The sequence below is a fragment of the Perognathus longimembris genome, chromosome 2, assembly GCF_023159225.1.
Source record: "Perognathus longimembris pacificus isolate PPM17 chromosome 2, ASM2315922v1, whole genome shotgun sequence".
NCBI lineage: Eukaryota > Metazoa > Chordata > Mammalia > Rodentia > Heteromyidae > Perognathus > Perognathus longimembris.
The window spans coordinates 117,869,972-117,888,353 of record NC_063162.1 but is presented as its reverse complement, the minus strand read 5'-3'; the positions used below and the strand labels follow the sequence as shown (position 1 = coordinate 117,888,353).

The following is an 18,382-nucleotide window of genomic DNA, read 5'->3' as shown; positions in this document are numbered from 1 at the left end:
TACATTGTTTATATGGTTGTCCTAGCAAACCAGTGTGGCAGGTTCCTAGATTATACCTATTTTCCAGATAAAGTAACTGAGGCAAGGGAATTAATAACTTCCTCAAGGTTATCTTGTTAGTAATGATAGAATCAGGATGTAAATCAGACTTCAGAATCACTGCTGTCTGTTGTAAGCTTTATTACCTTTTAGAGTAAAACACTATGTTGGCCTAAAAGATCAATAATGAGATCATATTACACTTCTAAATATATCATGTTAGTAGGCAAAAATATAAAACATATATAGTTATAGTCTTTCTTATTTCTTTGATCATAGCAAAATTTGTTCACCTAGCTCTTTTTAGTAAATATCCTGATTTATTAGGCTTTGTATTTTAGACTCCAAAACTCACTTTCTAACAATAACAACACTTGCTATACATGAGGATATAAACTTATTTTTTCTTTCAGAATCTCTATTCATTTAAAGTAAGTAAGATCTCATCTGTTTATAAAAAATCATCCTGAGAAGAAAACTAATGTCTAGTGCCAGGGAGATAGAGAGTAGAAGATGTGAGAAAATAACAAAGGTTTATTAAAAACATAGTTTTAGAATAGTTAAGTTTTAGAACAATTACAGTCAGATTGAAAAATCTGGCTATAATTTTCCTAAGTGGTGAAATGTGTCTTTAAAAAACTCAAATCATCAGGCAACAGAGCAATGAATTTTAGGCTTTATAGGAAAAAAAAAGTTTTGGACAAAGTTACAGATATTACAATATCTAAACATTGGGTATTTTTAAATAATATATTTGTGAAGGAACTGATCCGGTGCATAAGTATATGTTAAAAAACACAAGATATTATGTGCATATATATATATATATACTTTTAATTTTGTTTATTTAAACAAGAGAATAACATTTCTCCATTTCAGCAGGTCTAAAAGTTAATTTGAACTATTTTTGTTTTGGAAATGAGATGTTTTCTGTTTTTCACTGTTACATATGTTCTCTCTAATTACCCTGTGCATGTATTGGTCTAGATCACTTGTGTCCTTGAAATTAGTCTTTTAGAGTTTTAGGTTTAGATTTATTATTTAGGTTTAGATTTATTGTTATTATTATTTAGATTTATTATCAAAAAACTTTTCTCTAACATTGTGTCCATTTGACTTCCTAAGCAGGAAATAAAATACATGTATCATTATACCTTTGCCATTTTTGAATACTACAATTAGATACTGTATGTATGTTTAAACTTATCAGTTCCTATAGGATTAATAATGTCACTGGTAGTTTCCTGCTGAGAACTATCTATTCATGCCAATATTTTGATAAGAATTGAATAATATTTCCTAGGGTTTGTATCAGTTATTCCTATGCTAAGGCTATCTATATCAGTTTAAAGATAGTCTGAGTTTATCATCTATATATTAATTTTGTTATGACTTTTTATGTTTTCAAATCAAAATAGTGACTTAATAAAAACATCAGAATATTCTTTTATCAATATCAATATCCTTATATTGATATTGATAAAAAAATATCAGAATTAAATATCACATTTGCTTTGGTAAAAATCAGAGTAACAAAAGTCACAGAAGATCTAGGCTCTAACCTGGCTTTATGAACTGCTAGAATCAAGGCTTTAAAGAGGACAGAGAATGCTTGCTTAAGAAGGGCCCAAAAGTTATTACTGTAATAAATCAGTACAATGTGCCAAGGTTGCACACTTCCCATTTTCACCACTCTCCTTCCTTCTGGTGTGTCCACATTCAAACTGCTTTACAAAGCTCTACATTTTGTCTGGGTTAGGCTCTTGTACTAGCAATTTTATACTTTCCCTGCCTTCTTGGCTATTTAATTTCTTCTATATTATTTGTGTTTTCTTTCTACAGGAATATATCATTTTGCTTTTTTTTTCTTCTTCTATCATTTTGTTTCTCGTCAGAAACAATGTTTTCCATAAAAGAAGAAAATATATAAGGGAGGAAAACTCCTCTTACCCCCACCCCCACTGCATTTGGAAAACAAATCAAATATCCTCAGAGCCCCTCTCTGTGGGACAGGATGGGCTATTGCTAGCATAGAGCATGTAGCTCTCTCTGCACATGAACCTCTCATAAATAATTCCCCCAAGCGCTTAGAGGGTAAGAACTTTTGACATGGAAAGCTCTTCAGAGACTGCTTATTCTTTTGTTTCTTCTTGAAAATTTGGTAAGAGTCTTGGCCAAAAGAGAGTATTTCCAAAAAGGAAGTCATCTAGTTTTAGCCGAACAACATCTGGATCAGATGAAGATGAAGAAGAATAGGCAATCAAGTATTGGGTCCAGCAAGAGCTTGCCAGAAGGTGACAGATGTTGGTGAGAGTTGTTACCACCGTGTCCTATTTTCATACAACCTACAGATTTCAAATCAAAGAGGATGCTATTTTCTATCAAGACCTCAGTTCAGCCACTAATAGCACTATATCAGCCAGAGAAAACCGTCAAAATGCTCCAATGACACTAATTCTGCTTTCCCTTCACATTCTCTCCACTTGCTTTCAGGAATACTCTTCCTAATGGGGAAAAATGGGCTGATTGAAAATATCCCATAGATTAAATTTTATTCTTTGGAAAGTTTTAAAAGAGATTTTTTTTCCCTGATGATGAACTTTGCACACAGCTCTATAAACTCAGATGGACTGGGCATTCCCTCATCTAGTTGTTTATCCATTGCAGTCCTTTCACTGCTGACATAGGCCCAAATAGTCGAAGAAAAGAAAGCATTTGAGTGGCAGGGTACCAAGGGACTCATTGTCAAGGTCAGCCCCAACACAGTTGGGGCTCCCAACATGGTTGCTATGTAGTTTTCACCATACTTCTCTACAGTTCTCTTTTCTCAGCTAGATGTTGGCAGGAATATCCTTCAATCTTACTTTGTTAGTTTTTTATGCAACATCATTCATGAACCATAGCCTAATATACATGCTAGTGCCCTGAGGGAGCCAAGCAAAGGGGAGAATAGGCCAAAATTAATGCAATCAAGCCTTGCAATCTTCCTTGCAGTCACTCTTGTTTTGTTTTGTTCTTTGCCAGTCCTGGGGCTTGGATTCAGAGCCTGAGCCACACTGCCCTGGCTTCTTTTTTCTCAAGGCTAGCTAGCACTCTACCACTTGAGTCACAGCGCCACTTCTGGCTTTTTCTATATATGTGGTGCTGAGGAATCGAACCCAGGGCTTCATGTATATGAAGCGAGCACTCTACCACTAGGCCATATTCCCAGCCACTCTTATGATATTGACAGCTACAGGCTACCCCCAAACAGCCAGATCATAACTATCAGGGGCGGTGATCTTCTTTTCCACATTGGACCATACTATTTGAGTAACAGCAATGAACCCTAGAAATTCATCTTTTTTAAACGCCCTCATATTTTAAATCTCTATTTAAAAAACCATCCCAAGTTAGTTCTTAGGATCTGACAAAGTTAGGAAACTATCTGAATGATGACTTCTTATTTTCTACCTGCAACGACCTGATGATTTAATTACATTTTAAGTCTTCTGGATAAAGTACACCTTATGGAAAATTTTCAAAGAAACAAGAAGGGTCATTTGATTTTTTAAAAGGTGGTCATAGAGACTGGAGTGTGAAAAGATAATTAGGGCGAGAGACAGGGAGAGTGCTTGAATGAAGCAAAAGGGACAGAGTGGGAGTGAGTGAGGAGATGGAGCACTTGAGCAGAGCGTGCAGCATGGTAATGGCCTCCTTATTGGTCTTCCCGCCTCAGCCTCAGCCTCATGTCCTCAAAGCTGTCACAATCATCTTCTTCAGGCCTCTCTTTGATTGCATTATTTCTCCATCTCGGAATCTTGTGCCAATGCCCAATTACCTCTCAAGTCAAATTAACACTCTTAATCACAGGCTTCAAAGCCCTTTACACTCTTGGTTTCCTGTAATGGCTGTCTTCATCCCAGCTCAGGCTTGCTGCTCCAGCTCAGGCTTGGAGTTTGGCTTACCCATTCTTGGGCGAGAACTGCTCCTTTGCTCCTGGCAAAGCCCTACCTCAGCCTCCAATGGCTCCTTCCTTTTGATGAGGTTGTACAGTGTTTTTTCCATTAAAAAGCTGCTCCAAAGTAACCTCTTGGTATTAAATTTCTCATTCTTGCTTGTTTTCTAAGATGACTTAAAAGTACCTCTTAGCTTGAGTAAATCTTAGACAGGTTTGTTCCTGTCTCTAGGCCCCTGTCCTTGCTTTTCTTCTAGTATTTATAGCACTTTAAAAAACTTGTCATGGGGAGGGAGGGGGGCATGAGGGACAAGGTAACAAACAGTACAAGAAATGTATCCAATGCCTAACGTATGAAACTGTAACCTCTCTGTACATCAGTTTGATAATAAAAATTTGAAAGAAAAAAACTTGTCATGATGAATACTTTTTCTGTTGTTTTGAAATGCACATAAACCTTCTCCCAGTGTCTAGCCAATTTCATAAACCAGGAAATACCTTTCTCAGGGTCCTGGAAACCATATCTCTGAAATGTAAGCATTGACAGAGATAGTCTTCCTATCTCTCAATCTCTGTGGTTGGGATGGGGTTTGATTTTGCTAGGCACCGACCAGCATGCACAGATGGTCTAGGCACATATAAAAATGATTTGCAAACTAAAGAATCCCCCCAGTGTGCTCCATACAGTCCATCAGTCTGACCCTTTGCCCTATGTCCTGCCTTAATTAACTCTGACCAAGGCTTAAGAACTGGTTTGCTTTTTGTGTCAGTAAAGCTGAATTCAACTTGAACAGTTTTAGTCTTCCTTGCCTATTGAGCATTGCCCTGTGCAAATTCTGTGCCTTATAGCAATAGCTGAGTATTTATATACAACCAGTATACTTCAGAAAACAATATGTACATATGTGTTTGTTTAAACTTACAATGGTATCTCCCAAGTGAAAGGGTTTTGATGTCTATAAGCAGATCTCTCAGTAATCTGAACAGGAAATCTTAAACCAAAGACAGGGTTAATGCAGCATAGGACCTCTCATTCATGAAAATGATGGTACTTTTTCTTTCCTTTTTTTTTTTTTTGGTGGTTGTGAGGCTTGAACTCAGGGCCTAAGAGCTGTGCCTGAGCATTTGGTGCTCAATGCTAACACTCTACTACTTGAACCACATACTTAAGATTGTTGAATGGTTAATTAGAGATAAGATTATCACAGGGACTTCTCTGCCTGGGCTGGCTTCGAACCATGATCCACAGATCCCAGCCTCCTGGGTAGCTAGTGAAGTGATGTAAATAATCTGTTACTATACTAACTTTATACATCAAACATTGCTAATATTGTTCAGTATTAATGTCATTGTTCAATGTGAAACTTTTCTGAAACTGGCCGTTTGCTCTGTATTATGTAGTTGCAATTGTCCACACCTGTTTAGCTCTGTATTATGTAGATGCAATTGTCCACACCTGTTTAGCTCTGTGTTATGGAGTTTGTAATTGCCCACACATGTTTAGCTCTGTATTATGGAGTTGCAATTGCCCACACCTGTAAGCCCCCCAGGGAGAGCTGCATCCTGTTTTGTCACCAGATGGCTAGATGGTTTCCATTATGGTCAAGATGCCCTGACCTGTTTGAAACAAGTTTCTGGACATTTCTCAAAAGTGATGAACTGGTTCCTGGACACTTGTTGAAATTAACAAGCCACTACAATTAGGCAAAAGGGAAATTTCCTGTGGTTTTGGGGTTTAAAAACAGCCTTCTGAGATGGCTCAGTGCTGCATCTAGAGATCCTGGCCTCCTGTGCAGTCCTGGCATGCCAGTACTTTCTCGCTCAATAAAATTCTTTTCATCCCCAATCATCATCTGAGTGGTCTCATTGATCATCGATTTCTAGACCCCATAACACTAGGATTACAGGCATGAGCCACTGGTGCCTGGCTCAAACATTTTTAAAAGACATATTAGAACACCTTTTCCACATTTTAAGCTCTGGAAAAAGATTCCTGGGTCAGAAAATACAGCCTTGTTTTGTAAACCCATTGCTGTGATTTAAAGTCAAGATAATTTGTTTTATATGCGTTTTGACGTAGAGCTGTGACCCAGTACAATGGACTACCTAATTCAGGTTTCACTTACATGGAAGCCAAATCATGTTACCAAGATTAAACACAAACAGAATGAAACTTAAAAAAGAAAGTGAAGGCTGGGAATATGGCCTAGTGGCAAGAGTGCTTGCCTCCTATACATGAGGCCCTGGGTTCGATTCCTCAGCACCACATATACAGAAAATGGCCAGAGGGGGCGCTGTGGCTCAAGTGGCAGAGTGCTAGCCTTGAGCAAAAAAGAAAGCCAGGGACAGTGCTCAGGCCCTGAGTTCACGGCCCAGGACTGGCCAAAAAAAAAAAAAAAAGAAAAAAGAAAGTGAATAAATTATACACAAACATTCTACCCTGCTTCAAGTGTGGTCAAGGACACTGGGCGAGGTAATGCCCTAAACCATGAACAGGTGCCATGTCCACTGTACAACCAGAAGGGACACTGGAAAACGGACTGCCCCTCTGCGCCCAGCCGCGGAGGTACAGTCCTTCCTTCCTCTGGTCTGCCGGCCTCCGCACTGGGCCTGGCCGCTGAAGACTGAGGACGCCCTGCTTCGCCGACCCGGATCACCCTGGTCGAGCCTAGGGTAACCATCCAGGTAGTGGGTAAGGCCATTTCCTTTTTGGTCCATACCAGGGCTACCTAGTCGGTCCTCCCTTCCTTTCCGGGCCCCTGGACCCCCTTACTTGCCTATTGCATGACCACGCATTTGTTCACTTCTTCATGGTCATGCCTTCCTGTCCAACTCCCCTTATGGGGTGAGACCTACTTATTAAATTGCCACCTTAATTGGGGGCCTCCTAATTTGGCCCCAGCGGCCCCTCTTTTATTACCTCTATCTCCTGAGTCCCCACCTCCTCCCTCCCTCCCTTTTCCCTCTGACCAGGTAGATCCCATTGTTTGGGACACCTCCTCCCCTGTGGTGGCAACTCACCACCAGCCTGTCCTTATCAACCTTAAGGACCCCTCCTCTTTCCCTGCGTGATCTCAATTTCCAATCTCAGCAAAACAGGGCCAGGGACTGTTGCCCATCATCAATCGCCTTAAAAGTAAGGGACTCCTAGTTCCAATTTACTCCCCCTATAATACCCCAGGTTTGCCTGTTCGCAAGCCGGACAGCTCCTACTGGTTAGTAAAGGACCTCTGCTTCATTAATGATGCCGTGGTGCCCATACACCCGGTGGTTCCCAACCCACATACTTTCCTTTTAAAAAAAAATTAAATTTTATTGACAAGGTGATGTACAAAGGGGGTACAGTTACATAATAAGGTAGTGAGTATATTTCTTGCCATATTTTTTACACCCTCCCTCATTTTTCTTACCCTTCCCTAGTTCAGGTAAGCATATATACAATATCCAATGTACCAAAATCATATACAGTAACCACATGGTGTACATCAAAGGAAATTCACCTAGTACATTAAACATAACGACAACAATAAGATCCTCCTGTTTCCTTCTCTTGGAGTTCATTTTGCTTAGCCTCATTTTATATAATCATATGTATGTAGCTGTTGAGCTATTGTGATCCTCTGATCGGTCTATCCTAGACTTTTTTTTTTATAGTTTATGTAGTAATTGTTTGGTTTTAGAGACATAATGTAAAGTCGCTGACCAAAACATGTGGAAATAACACTTGAAAAGATGTTTGTTATTTTACAGACATGGTCTCTACTGTTCCACCCTCCCCACCCCCCAACAGTCATATATCAAGGAGACCATGGACCATTGTTTTCTGTATTCTTGGCTTGTCTTGCTCAACATTATTTGTTCAAGATCTGACCATTTCCCTGCGAATGCCATTATTTTATCATTTCTAATCGCTATGTAGTATTCCATTGTGTACAGGTACCACATTTTTTGGATCCATTCACCTGTAGTGGGGCATCTGGATTGTTTCCATATTTTGGCTATTGTGAATTGTGCAGCGATAAACGTGGATGTGCAGGTGTCTTTATGGTATCCTGGATCCTGCTGCTCAGGATAGATGCCTAGGAGTGGTATGTCTGGGTCATAGGGTATGTCTATACTGATATTCTCCTTCTTAGAGTTTATGGGATTTTTAGGCATTGGATCCCCAACTTCTCCCTCCTGGCCAAGGCTCTATATGAGGCAGCCAGGGAGGGCAGCCAGGGAGGGCCTGAGGAACCACTGATTAACCCCTGGGAGGTATCCAAGGCCTTTCATCACTACAAACAGATCTGCAGGTATCTCTCCTCCCCTCTCCAGCTACCTGACAGAGTTATATTGTTTTATTAATTCATTAAGAGAAAAATCACAAGTGCTTCTTTGCTCCATAGTTTCTTCAAATACATTATGGAAAATACTGTATTAGTTGTGGGAAAATAGATGCATGCATGTTGTATGATTGTGGCACTGGAGTATAGTTCAATGGCAGAAATGGGGCTTAGCATGTGGCAGTCTGTGGTTCAATCAAAATTGTCTTTTATAAGATTATATTGGGTTTTAAAAGTTTGTTAGGTGCATGAGAAAGGAAGTTAGATTGTTAGATAATCAATCTAAAGAAAAGCAATGAAAATTTATAGTATTTCTTTTCTCACATTCAGTTCCATTGGGGCCCTCCTTGTTCCCCTTAACCAAAACAAAGGCCCTATTTGTTACTGCATTGGGAATGAAGATTCCTTTGCTCCTGGGAGAGAGAGGTTTTTCTTGAAAATGCTTCATTGTTTTGGGAATCACAATTGCTCTCTCTAGTCAGCAGCTGGGAGGCTGTTTGCTAAAGTCTCTTCCCTTTCTTGGGAATGTGGAAAATAAAACTAAATTTACTTTTAACCTGAAAGCCTGCTTCCCACTCCCTTCCGGTAATTCTTCCCCTCCTCTTTTTTTTTTTGTGGTCTTGAGATTTGAACTCAAGACCTTGCTTTAGATTCCAAAAATTTTTTAAAGCTGTTGCTTGATGACACAATGTTTCCTTGCATAAGGATATGAGAGAACAATTTTGAAACTAAAAAGTGAAGATGGCAAATTTAAATCAATCTTCCAATCTCTTACATAAGCTAAGAGTCTGCAATTTTCCATTATCATGTGAAACAATCTCTTACAACTTGCCCAAACTGGTCTATGTCCAAGTTTATTGACTGCTTCTTTAAGAACAAATTAATTTCAGTTAAAACTACTTCTGTTCTTTCCATTATTATCTAAATAAGAAGATGGAAAACTGATTTTGTAGATGAATTCCATATTTTAAAGTTTAATAAAAATCCTTCTGATTGTGACCTGAAGTATTCGTGAATGAGCTGAGTATTAGAGATAGCAATTTACCACATCTGGGGTTTATAAAATTTTTTCTCTTAAGCTAAAAAATGTATAAACAGTGAGAATTTCACTGAGATCACTTTTTAATCCATATATTTATCCATATACATGTTAGGCACAGTGAAAGATTAAACTAGAAATGGTAGTCTGGATGGTTTAAAATGTCACCAAACTCCTGCCCTCACCCTGTCTCCCACTATGTCTGTCCCTTGTAGTTCATTTCCCAATATTCTCTTTTATAACAATTCTGTTTTGAGTCTAGCCAATCTTGACCCCTTCAGCCATGTTTTGGGTTCTAGTGTCTAAGTCAAACTTGTGAATGAAGGGGCATCAGTGTTTATAGTAACACTGAAATAAAACTTGGATCTTAATTCTAAAGGAGATTATGCTGTCTATATGTGAAGAGGGGATGCCTATTTCTAAGGCAAGATGGAGTAACTTAGTTCCAGGATGCTGTATAGGCCTTCAGATAACAGCCCACCCATCTATGGGAATAAGTTTCTGAAACATTCTATTCCCAAACCTGCTTAAGGACTGAGGCAATGTTTTAGTGTCAGTTGGTCCTGATAGGCAGAGTGATGGCCAAGGTGACCTGGTGAATGTTATGCTACACCTGGCTGCTGACCCGGCAAATGTTACGCAGTACCAGGGTGCAACTCAAGGATTAGCCCTGTCTCATTATTGTCATCTACATCTTGCTTTAAAAATGGTATTCTTAAGTTCTGCCTCCTTATCATTACCTTACTTTGAAGATGTTATTCTTAACTTTTATCATTATCTTACTTTAAAGGTGTTATTCTTTAACTGTCAAGATATAAGTTTTTTCCTATACTGCTATCACATACCCTACCAAGCAAGCTGCAGCTACCTGTGTGTGGTTTTTGCCTTTGTAAATCCCGGCTTGAGGACTATTCGAAGTCACATGCTAGCTGTGACCCTGTGTCTTGCACTGTGTCCCTGGCCGGTCAGCTTCTGTGCTTGCAATAAAGCTTAAATCCTCCCCACTTTGTTCATGTGCTGGACTTATTTTTGCTCAGACTCTGTGACATCTTGGGGTGGGGCTAGTCCATCTAACCCCCATAACATTTCTTTGGGGCTCATCCAGGATGATCCTCAAGCCTTGAACATGTGTGGAAAGAAAGCCTAAGCAGCACCTGGAAAAGACCTCTGGAGGTAAGTCTTGTGGAGCGGGGCTCCACCTGTATTGTGGTCACCTGTTTGTGGAGCTTCACGTGTATTCTTTTGTGAAGCTCCGTCAACGCTGGACATGCCATCCAAAGAAGATCTTTTTGACCTAAAGAGATCTTCAGGGAAGTAAGGCTCTGTTTCTCTGTTCTGCTTTGTGTTGTCTTGTTCTGTTATTGGTACCAGTTTTAAATATAGATCTTTGCTTCCCATGTTTTTGTTGTTCATTTGGACATCTATGGGGAAACTCAAAGCCTGCTATGTCCCCTTCTGAAAGGAAGGCAGTTGGGAAGGTGCAGGCAGCTGTGGACCTAGTCCAAACAGCTGGCCAAACGAGTCTCAGAGTAAATTGAAATTGTAAAGTGCTCCTGGCTAAAATTGGCAAAAGACAGGCTACCTGATGGGCTAGGAGATCAGCTTAGGTAGCTACCTTCTTCCCCCAACTAAAGGTATTCAAAAGGTAAATTGAAAATTTAAAATGCTCTAGTCAAAATTGGGCTAAGACTAGAGTCAAGTACTAGGTGGGCTGAGTTTTGCTCTAGGGGACACTCCCCCCCCCCCCCCAGCTTTCTTCAGCAGAAAAGTATTTGGTGTGCTAAAATGCCTTGCTAACACAAGCAAGCCATGGTAAATGAGGCTGGAGAATGCTAAAGTCATTTGTTAAAAGTGTCTTAAATCTCAGTCATCTGCAAGAGTAAGATTGGCAAAAATACTCTTGCCACTGGAAAATGTATGGCTGATATTTATTTTGCATGCTTTAAGAACTTTTGCATGAGTGTATGTGTATGTGTGTGTGTGTGCGAGTATGAGCATGTTCAAGATTAAAACTGTCAGCATGATGTAAAAACATGTGTGAGTTTAAGTTTAAATTCCAAAAAGGTCACCAAGGTTGGGTGTTACCAAATGTTTTAAAGGATTATTGTCCTGTTTAAAGAGAAACTATAGTTAAAAAGATTTAATTTGTAGTTAAAAATCTGATATCTTAATGCATAAGGTTGTTTGCACTATAATCAAGTTATCTGGCTTTAAAAAAAGAAGGGCATTGGGAACTTGAAATTTGTTTCTCTCCACTGTTAAAATTTGGGGCTAAATGTCAGAAATTTTGGAGATGAGTGCTTGATTATCACTGTTAAAAAGTGATTTGGATTTCTCAGTCAGAGATCAATATGAAAGGAAAGGAAAAACCTAGGAGCAGCCTGTGTACCTATCCTCAGGAGTAAGGGGTGAACTGGCAAAGGTACAGCTTAGCAGGTCCATGCATGGTGGGGCAGGCCTTGGGGAAGTCCACGCATGGTGGAAAAAGAGTAAGCTGGCACCAAGGCAACTCATCAAGCCCCAAGGAGTAGAAAGAGTATATGCCTATTTGGTAGGACAGGCAATGGAGGCCTTTCTTTGTCCTGTATCTTTTCCTTGCAGATGAACACTGGAAACCCAATGGTAAAAATGAAAGATTTAATTGATATCTAAAACTATCCCTTGGGATGTATTAAAAAGTGAAAAACTCTTCAAAAGAGGGTTAAAAGGTTTATCTATATGGTGTTATTTGATTTCTGTGCTATTTTGCAATTTATTTTGAATCTTCTGATCTGTAGTCAGACGCGATATCCATTGCGCCACTGGCCCACCCTTGCAATTTATTTTGAAAAAAAAAAGAGCAAAGATGCTAAGTCTGGATTCTTGTGTTTGTAATTTTGGTGCTTGTAATTCTTGCATTAAGGAAAAATTGTCATTTGAGTTTAAGGTTTTCTAGGCAGTAACTCAGACTGAAAAAAAAATGGCCCTTTTAAAATGAGCCACCCCAAGGCAATGTGCTGTGCCTAGTGCCCCTAGGTTTCAGAGTTGTTTCAAATGCAATTGAAAGCTAAAGTGTAAATGTTAAAGCAGAGGTTAAATAAAGTCTTTAAAAATCAAGAATGGGAAGTGAAACTTGTCCTAAATGTTTGTTTCAAATTGTATAAAAGAAAAAATAAGGGTTACCATGATGATTGTTTAATTGCTATTCGTTTGCCTAGAAGTTTTTGTAACAGTGTCCAGCAGTCCCAGAAAGGACAGATAATTCCTACAAGTTTAGTAAGTTCCAGGTAAGATCATGGTTAAAAGCTACTTCTGTGTTGACTACCTTGTTGCTTTTAATTGGAGTAAACTGGCCTTATGTACAGACTCATGATCTGAAATCTGTGGTTTGAAGCCAGCCCAGGCAGAGAAGGTCCCTGTGAGAGTCTTCATCTCTAATCGGCCAGCAGAGTGCTGAGAACAGAGCTGTGAGTTGTGTTGAAACTCTAAGTGGCAGACTGCTAGTCTTGAGCTGGAAAACTGAGGGACAGCACTCAGGCCCTGAGTTCATGACCAGCAACCTGACCAAGGGAAATGCCAAAGGTGCATTTATCCCAGCATGGAAAAGACACTCTTGGGACAAGTGATAGAGCATCCAGAGGCAGCAAGCCACTGCTTGGATGGCAGAGATGGTAACAGATCCTAGAGTCACTTGTGTTTGGCTCTTCAAAAGTTAATCAGAGCTGGGAGGTCATAGGAGAATAGCTTGTAAGCATGCCTTTCTAATGTCCATGCCTGTCAACTAAGTAACTGGGCAGAAACTTGCCAGTCATCTGTGATAGTGGGTAGTCAAAAGCTAAGGTTGTCAAATGGGGGATAATTTAAGATCCCAACCCCCTGTATCTGCTCAAAGCCCTAACTGGCAGAGAATTTTGAGCTGACACACCTATTCAGGAAAGGAAGCCTGTGGACCTGAGATCACGTCCTTATTGAGATCTGTCTAAGGCCTGCAAAGATAATTTAGGCATTGTTGCTTCATCAGAGATCAGTTTCCCCAGCCAGTCAGGAAAATGCTTTTACAAACCAGAATGTTAAAAAGGCTATACTGCTATAGTCCAAAAAAGTTTGTGCAGTTGTTAAAAGTTAAATGTTGTATGTAATTTCCAGTTTAGCTTAAAGCTCCTAATGGACATCTGATCCAGGTTGCCCCTTGGTAAAGTAGGCTAAGGTTACAGATTTCTGGCTAGGTAGGGTCAGTGCCCCTCAGTCAGCCTGAAGAAATTACAGAAGATGGATGATTGTCACCCATCAGCTCCCCTTTAAGGTCAAGGGCCCAGAGAAAATTTTGAAAAACGAAGCAGGATAGATTAAAGGAAGAGGCATATAGAAAAACCAGTGTGAACAAGTATACAAGGATGGAGACTGCACTTGTGAGAAATGGTTAAAGGCCAATCCTTCTATGTCTGCCTGGAAAACCCTAGCCTTATTGGAAATATCTGATTCATAAAAGTTGTTGCCCTGGTAAATTAACCCGAGGGCCACTGCCTAAACCAGTGGGGTACCAGCCTGCAAAAGCCAGTGTACTTATAAGCAACCAGGAAAATATTAGTCAGGCCTAGGTTAAGCTTCTTTAACCAGTCTATGCAGAAAATTGCAGGCAACCCAGCAGAAGGCGTGACATGCTATGGGAGCCACTGGGAGACACTGCTGCCTGCCTGCACGGGGGGCCCCTGCCCATTCCATTTGGATTAAGATCAAGGACAGTCATCTGGAGGAATCTACATATTCACCCTGATTGTGGTAAAAGCAGATGGGACTCCATCACATGCAGCTGATTCCTGGTAAAAGACTTGCTTTGGATGTGCTGAAACTAAGATTTTGGGGGGATATTCCTACTCCTCCAAATTGACTGAAATTGACTAGCTCTATAAAAAAATTGGATATCATGGGCCAAACTTAGGCTCTTCTAGACACAGGAAACTGGAGAAATCCACTCTAAACAAATAACATTCTCATGATAGTTGGCTCAGGTATGGTAGTAACTTGTTTTATTCTGGGTGCAAACTTAGGAGCAGCAGTCCTATTGGACTGGACTCTGTCTCATTTTTGCTCTCCGTAGTAGCCTGTGGGTGAAGTCAAACCTGACTCTACAAGCCAAAGAAAAAATGTGGACAGTTTTAAACTCAAGCTGCCAAGAAGCTCAGGGAAATAAAAAGAAATAGTAAAATTAGCCCTTGAGACTGGTGAAGACTGGACCACACTCCTACCATTTGCACTGTTGCGAGAGAGGTATACTCCCTATTATAAAGGTTTCACTCCCTTTGAAATAATATTTGGCAGACCACCACTTCTATGTCCTCATCTTTGAGATGAGATGATTTCTGAAGTTTCAAATCATAATTTACTCCAGTCCTTACAGGCTTTACAGACAATTCAGCAAAAGCTTCACTCCCAGCTGCGGGAGCTTCACAAGCTGCTACCACCCTGTGGACACCAATATCAACCAAGAGTCACACAACTTTTGCTCAGGGGCTAATATTATCTCCAGGAATTAAAAACCTGAATCCTAGGCCCACAGTCCTCATTCCTAGCCTACTCTATGCTTGTTACAGCACTCCAGTTCACATAATATTTCATAATACCTCTAAGTAATTATTTTAAAGGAGTGCCATGGGAGGATGCATTATTTCTCTCCAAGACGTCCTCAGAATTTTTAATAATCTCCAGAGGTGGCATTTATTTTTTGTGTTGTTTGCTTCATTGGAGAGAAGCTATTAATTTGAGGAATTTATGGGAGTGTGGAATAATTTCTGGGGCTAAGAGATACCAATATGCCAATGTCTTACTCCAGAAATTGAGAGATGGAGTTATGAAACAATCTGTTAGCTTAAAGCCAGGAGGCCCCAGTCTCAGTAGCAGAGATGCACCATTGAGGAAGAGAAAGGGGATTATATCAGTTTTCACATGCTAGTGTAACAAACAACTATAGACTTAGTGAATTGAAAGTATACAATGTTATATTAATTTTCTATAGATATGAATTTTCTCATGTTTCTTACTAGCTAAAATCAAGGTGAAGGGCTGTGTTCCTTTTGAAAGATGTATTTGGTGCAGATCTTCTCTACATACCTGCCACTATCTAACTTGGGTGTTCTCACCTCTATCTTCAAGCCTTCAGAATTGTGAGGAAGTTTGGTACTCAAAATTTTCTAACCTCCCAAACCAGTATCGAACACTGTATTAATGGTATTTCATTGTGGTCTACAAGTACCAGACAACCAAAAAAATGTTTCTAAGTTGTTAGTACTCTAGTTATAACAGTACATATTTCTTTTGGCTTTAGAGCGGATGCCAGAATATATACAAATGATGTGACATTGTTATAAGAACATCTTTAGGCATTGAGACTTTTGTAACTTCTCAGTTATTGTCAAAAGTCACTTTATCACTAGTTACAAATCAGTGATCTCAAGTAATAGTGGGTTAGTCTAGCCTATTCTAAATAATCTTTAAAGAATCATGCTAGTGGCACCTGTGGACCTTGTAATATGTGAACTCTTCTTATGTTCTTTCTAAATGTAATGCAGATTGCAAGTGGTCCAAGAAGATGTGATGAAAATCATCTTTTGCCTAGTTTTGCCCACAGATAGTAGCTCTTAATCTTTTCAGTCTCCTGAAAACCTTGACAAAAGACAGATTACCGGGGCCTCGTATTATCACCCTGAGTCTCTTATTCCATAGGTCTGAGTACACCTTGGATATGTTCATTTCTATCAAGTTTCTAAAATGATATAAATGCAGATAATTGACCATCTACCAAAACTAGCTCTTAACAACTATGATTGGTATTGTTTAATGTAACCTGGCCTGAGCTATACTTACTTGTTTGCCTAGCCCTGCTTGCACCTGACCTCATCCCCACCCCCAGTCATATCCTGTTTTGTTTGTGAACCATTTTCACACCATTCCCAGGAAATTAATGAGCCACTATCATTAAGCAAAAGGGAAAATTTCTGTGGTCTTGGGGTTTAAAAGCAACCCGAAGAGACAGCTCAGAGCTGCATCTGAGATCCTGACCTTAGGTGCAGTCCTGGTGCATCAGTGCACTCTCACTCAATAAAATCTTTTACATTCCACATCGTGGTTTGAGTGGCCTCATTGCCTGTCAATTGTCGGACCCCATAACATTTCCAGGTGATGTTTTTGTTGAGATCTACCATCTTATATTTCACTGTCTTAAACCTGAGTAGTCTCTGGAACTGATTTTTCTTCTAGATATTTCTGAGACTTACTGCTCGTGACTCAGCTTTAGTTGACCTTCTGTGCCTCTACCAAAATGACTTAATGCTTCTGTGTTTCTGTATCACTGTCTGCAAGATGGAATATGTCCTCTACAGCTTAACAATGCTTAGGCTCACATGAATAGTGCAATGGATTTGCAAGTATTTATTTTAAAGTATTATTTTGCAGATTTGGAAAATTCCCCAGAGAAGTTATGGTTAGGTCTCTATATAGCAATTGAAATCCCTCTTTGGCTTCAAAATTCATTCACTCTTGAGCATTGGTTTATATGGAAAGAAAATTCACTTTTTATTTTTGTTGGCTCTGCAAAGTTATATATAAAAATAGTTTTTATAGCTAAATTGTCACTTAATCCTAATGCCTATGGATGTATCTGGTCAAGCGTTGCAGCATCTCAAGACAAATATTTAAATGGCAATTTAAGAAACTAAAATATTTCTTATAGTTGGAGGAAAAAATTGAAAGGCACATCAAAAAGACATTATTAATTATTGCCTAGAATAAAGTTTGTTTATGTGAGCAAAATATTGATTTGATAAGAATATTACATTATGTTCAAAGATTCTTTGCACCAAAGTGCTACAATGCATACATTCTATTTTATCTCCAAAGTCCTGGACCTGATCATGTTGACTCTCTGCCCTTAGAATAAAACTCGTTTACACTTGAGAAAGCCTTCTCATTGGACATTGGTGAAGATGCAGCAGTATCCACTATAACACTGGTTTGAATTTGATTTAGTAAGATTACATAGGAAATATATTTGGTAGCAACCTGGGTCTCTGGATAGTTGAAATCTCACCCACTAAAATCTATTTAGATCCTGCAAACATTACATGAACAGATTAATCTTGCAATGGATTTCTATTCTTGACATGGAACTCTAATGTGATTAAAAATAAAAAGAGATTTCCTTTTTTTTTTTTTTTTTTGCCCCATCTACTGCGAGAATGAAGACCATTCTCAGCAATCGGACTGTCATCATCTCTGGAATGTCGACATCACTCTGAAGGGACACATGGTGATCGTGAAGGGCCCCCGCGGAACTCTGAGGAGGGATTTCAACCACATCAACGTAGAACTCAGTCTCCTTGGAAAAAAAAAGAAGAGGCTCCGGGTTGACAAATGGTGGGAAACAGAAAGGAACTGGCCTCTGTTTACACTATCTGTAGTCATGTACAGAACATGATCAAGGATGCTACACTGGGCTTCCACTACAAGATGAGGTCTGTGTATGCTCACTTCCCCATCAATGTTGTTATTCAGGAGGATGGTCTGTAGTTGAAATCTGAAACTTCTTGGGTGAGAAATACATCCGAAGAGTTCGGATGAGGACAGGTGTTGCTTGTTCTGTATCTCAAGCCCAGAAAGATGAATTAATCCTTGAAGGAAATGATATTGAACTTGTCTCAAATTCAGCTGCTTTGATTCAGCAAGCAACAACAGTTAAAAACAAGGATATCAGAAAAATTTTGGATGGTATCTGAAAAAGGAACCGTTCAACAGGCTGATGAATAAGATTTAAGTTAACCCATCTTCACAAACACCATCCAGGATGCTGACAATCAGTTTGTGATACTTAAATGATGCAATAAAAGAATTCTATTGAAAAAAATAAAAAATAAAATAAAAAGAGCAATGAGCTAAGAATGCAACATGGAAATTCCAGAGTGACAGGTTTTTCTAGCCTAAGACTACCAATTTGGGGAGAAGAAAATGAACCTTGTATGAATGGTAAGGTGATTCCTGTGACCCCCTCAAATGACTGAAGACTCTCTAAGT

General features: G+C 39.4%; 1 pseudogene; it reads left to right on the top strand.

Moving 5' to 3' along the window:
• Window positions 1-17,550: 17,550 nt before the first annotated feature.
• LOC125345836 lies at window positions 17,551-18,118 on the top strand (annotated as a pseudogene).
• The last annotated feature ends 264 nt before the right edge of the window (window positions 18,119-18,382 follow it).